At 39.7% G+C, this 5000-nt stretch overlaps 1 protein-coding gene across 3 annotated transcripts in view; it reads left to right on the forward strand.

The window, feature by feature from the left end:
• phkb (phosphorylase kinase, beta) overlaps nucleotides 1-5000 on the forward strand; it is a 223302-nt gene that overhangs the window by 62465 nt on the left and 155837 nt on the right. The gene's annotated exons all lie outside the window — the stretch shown is intronic.

Here is a 5000-nt window from a genome sequence, read left to right on the forward strand (position 1 = left end):
ATGTCTACTATCATGTCCAGTGTCATGCCCACTATCATGTCCACTATCATGTCTACTATTATGTCCAGTATCATGTCCAAGGTCATGCCCACTACCATGTCCACTATCATGTCCAGTATCATGTCCAGTGTCATGCCCACTATCATGTCCAGTGTCATGTCCAGTATCATGTCCACTATCATGTCCAGTACCATGTCCACTATCATGCCCACTATCATGTCCAGTATCATGTCCAAGGTCATGCCCACTATCATGTCCAGTATCATGTTCACTGTAATGTCCAGTGTCATGTTCAGTATCATGTCCACTGTCTTGTCCAGTGTCATTTCCAGTATCATGTCCACCATCATGTCTACTATCATGTCCAGTGTCATTTCCAGTATCATGTCCAGTGTCATGTCCACTATCATGTCCAGTATCATGTCCACTATCATGTCCAGTATCATGTCCAAGGTCATGCCCACTACCATGCCCACTATCATGCCCACTATCATGTCCATTATCATGTCCATTATCATGTCCACTATCATGTCCAGTATCATGTCCAAGGTCATGCCCACTATCATGCCCACTATCATGTCCAGTATCATGTCCATTATCATGTCCACTATCATGTCCAGTATCATGTCCAAGGTCATGCCCACTATCATGTCCAGTATCATGTTCACTGTAATGTCCAGTGTCATGTTCAGTATCATGTCCACTGTCTTGTCCAGTGTCATTTCCAGTATCATGTCCACCATCATGTCTACTATCATGTCCAGTGTCATGTCCAGTATCATGTCCAGTGTCATGTCCACCATCATGTCTACTATCATATCCAGTGTCATGCTCACTATCATGTCCAGTGTCATGTCTACTATTATGTCCAGTATCATGTCCAAGGTCATGCCCACTACCATGTCCAGTCTCATGTCCAAGGTCATGTCCACTATCATGCCCACTATTATGTCAAGTATCATGTCCATTATCATGTCTACTATCATGTCCAGTATCATGTCCAAGGTCATGCCCACTATCATGCCCACTATTATGTCCAGTATCATGTCCATTATCATGCCCACTATCATGTCCAGTATCATGTCCAAGGTCATGCCCACTACCATGCCCACTATCATGCCCACTATCATGTCCAGTATCATGTCCATTATCATGTCCACTATCATGTCCAGTATCATGTCCAAGGTCATGCCCACTATCATGCCCACTATCATGTCCAGTATCATGTCCAGTATCATGTCCATTATCATGTCCAGTATCATGTCCAAGGTCATGCCCACTATCATGCCCACTATCATGTTCACTGTAATGTCCAGTGTCATGTTCAGTATCATGTCCACTGTCTTGTCCAGTGTCATTTCCAGTATCATGTCCACCATCATGTCTACTATCATGTCCAGTATCATGTCCACTATCATGTCCAGTATCATGTCCAAGGTCATGCCCACTATCATGCCCACTATCATGTCCAGTATCATGCCCATTATCATGTCCACTATCATGCCCACTATCATGTCCAAGGTCATGCCCACTATCATGCCCACTATCATGTCCAGTATCATGTCCATTATCATGTCCACTATCATGTCCAGTATCATGTCCAAGGTCATGCCCACTATCATGCCCACTATCATGTTCACTGTAATGTCCAGTGTCATGTTCAGTATCATGTCCACTGTCTTGTCCAGTGTCATTTCCAGTATCATGTCCACCATCATGTCTACTATCATGTCCAGTATCATGTCCACTATCATGTCCAGTATCATGTCCAAGGTCATGCCCACTATCATGCCCACTATCATGTCCAGTATCATGCCCATTATCATGTCCACTATCATGCCCACTATCATGTCCAAGGTCATGCCCACTATCATGCCCACTATCATGTCCAGTATCATGTCCATTATCATGTCCACTATCATGTCCAAGGTCATGCCCACTATCATGCCCACTATCATGTTCACTGTAATGTCCAGTGTCATGTTCAGTATCATGTCCACTGTCTTGTCCAGTGTCATTTCCAGTATCATGTCCACCATCATGTCTACTATCATGTCCAGTATCATGTCCACTATCATGTCCAGTATCATGTCCAAGGTCATGCCCACTATCATGCCCACTATCATGTCCAGTATCATGCCCATTATCATGTCCACTATCATGTCCAGTATCATGTCCAAGGTCATGCCCATTACCATGCCCACTATCATGTCCAGTATCATGTCCACTATCATGTCCAGTATCATGTCCAAGGTCATGCCCACTACCATGCCCACTATCATGCCCACTATCATGTCCATTATCATGTCCATTATCATGTCCACTATCATGTCCAGTATCATGTCCAAGGTCATGCCCACTATCATGCCCACTATCATGTCCAGTATCATGTCCATTATCATGTCCACTATCATGTCCAGTATCATGTCCAAGGTCATGCCCACTATCATGTCCAGTATCATGTTCACTGTAATATCCAGTGTCATGTTCAGTATCATGTCCACTGTCTTGTCCAGTGTCATTTCCAGTATCATGTCCACCATCATGTCTACTATCATGTCCAGTGTCATTTCCAGTATCATGTCCACCATCATGTCTACTATTATGTCCAGTCTCATGTCCAAGGTCATGCCCACTATCATGTCCAGTATCATGTCCAGTATCATGTCCATTATCATGTTCACTATCATGTCCAAGGTCATGCCCACTATCATGCCCAGTATCATGTCTACTATCATGTCCAGTGTCATTTCCAGTATCATGTCCACCATCATGTCTATCATGTCCAGTGTCATGTCCAGTATCATGTCCACCATCATGTCTACTATCATGTCTACTATCATGTCCAGTATCATGTCCACCATCATGTCCACCATCATGTCTACTATCATGTCCAGTATCATGTCCAGTGTCATGTCCAGTGTCATGTCCAGTATCATGTCAAGTGTCATGTCCAGTATCATTTCCAAAGTCATGTCCAGTATAATGTCCAGTATCATGTCCAGTGTCATGTCCAGTATCCTGTCCAGTATCATGGCCAGTGTCATGTCCAGTATCATTTCAAGTGTCATGTCCAGTATCATGTCTACTATCATGTCCAGTATCATTTCCAGTATCATGTCCACCATCATGTCTACTATCATGTCCAGTATCATGTCCAGTATCATGTCAAGTGTCATGTCCAGTATCATTTCCAAAGTCATGTCCAGTATCATGTCCAGTGTCATGTCCAGTATCCTGTCCAGTGTCATGTCCAGTATCATGTCCAGTATCATGTCCAGTATCATGCCCAGTATCATGTCCAGTATCATGTCTACTATCATGTCCAGTATCATTTCCAGTATCATGTCCACCATCATGTCTACTATCATGTCCAGTATCATGTCCAGTATCATGTCCAGTGTCATGTCCAGTATCATGTCCACTGTCATGTCCAGTGTCATGTCAAGTGTCATGTCCAGTATCATTTTCAAGGTCATGTCCACTATCATGTCCAGTGTAATTTCCAGTATCATGTCCAGTATCATGTCTACTATCATGTCCAGTGTCATTTCCAGTATCATGTCCACCATCATGTCTACTATCATGTCCACTATCATGTCTACTATCATGTCCAGTATCATGTCCAGTATCATGTCCAGTATCATGTCCAGTGTCATGTCCAGTATCATGTCCACTGTCATGTCCAGTGTCATGTCAAGTGTCATGTCCAGTATCATTTTCAAGGTCATGTCCACTATCATGTCCAGTGTAATTTCCAGTATCATGTCCAGTATCATGTCTACTATCATGTCCAGTGTCATTTCCAGTATCATGTCCACCATCATGTCTACTATCATGTCCACTATCATGTCTACTATCATGTCCAGTATCATGTCCAGTATCATGTCCAGTGTCATGTCCAGTATCATGTCCACTGTCATGTCCAGTGTCATGTCAAGTGTCATGTCCAGTATCATTTTCAAGGTCATGTCCACTATCATGTCCAGTGTCATGCCCAGTATCATGCCCAGTATCATGTCCAATATCATGTCCACTATCATGTCCAGTACCATGTCCAAGTTCATGTCCACTATCATGTCTAGTATCATGTCTAGTATCATGTCCAGTATCATGTCCAGGTATCATGTCCAGTATAATTTCCAGTATCATTTTCACTATCATGTCCATTATCATGTCCCGTATTATGTCCAGTGTCATGTCCAGTATCATGTCCAAGGTCATGTCCACTATCATGTCCAGTATCATGTCCAGTATCATGTCCATTATCATGTCCACTATCATGTCCAGTATCATGTCCAGTATCATGTCCATTATCATGTCCATTATCATGTCCACTATCATCTCCAGTATCATGTCCATGTGAAAAAAAGGCCTGAAAAAAATGTAAAGTAATGAAGTATTAACTTATAAAGTAATTAAAATGTTCTATTTGGATTTAAAATTAGAGATGTCCGATAATATCGACCTGCCGATATTATCGGCCGATAAATGCTTTAAAATGTAATATCGGAAATTATCGGTATCAGTTTTTTTTTATTGGTATCGTTTTTTTATTTTTATTTAAATTTTTTATGAAATCAACATAAAAAACACAAGATACTTTTACATTTAAAATGAAAATATTTATATGAATTAAATTAGAATATGATTGTTTTAGTTCAATTTAAAAAAATATATATATATATTTTTGTATACATTAAAATAAAATTGGATCTTTTTATTTCCTTCAAAATAAAATGAGAAAATATTAATGTATTTAATGAAAATTGAATTGTTCTTTATTTGAATAAATAAAAGTAGTTTAATAATTAAATTAAAATCTGATTGTTAAATTCAATAAAAAAAATATTAATATATATAAATTAAATGACATTTTTCCTTTTTATATTAATTTACAATAGAATAAGAAAATACTCATGCAATTAAAATGTGATGTTTTTTTTAATATATATTTAAATTTGAAACAAAATTACAACTATTTATGTATAAATTAAATT

This window comes from Nerophis lumbriciformis, linkage group LG06 (assembly GCF_033978685.3).
Source record: "Nerophis lumbriciformis linkage group LG06, RoL_Nlum_v2.1, whole genome shotgun sequence".
Taxonomy (NCBI): Eukaryota; Metazoa; Chordata; class Actinopteri; order Syngnathiformes; family Syngnathidae; genus Nerophis; species Nerophis lumbriciformis.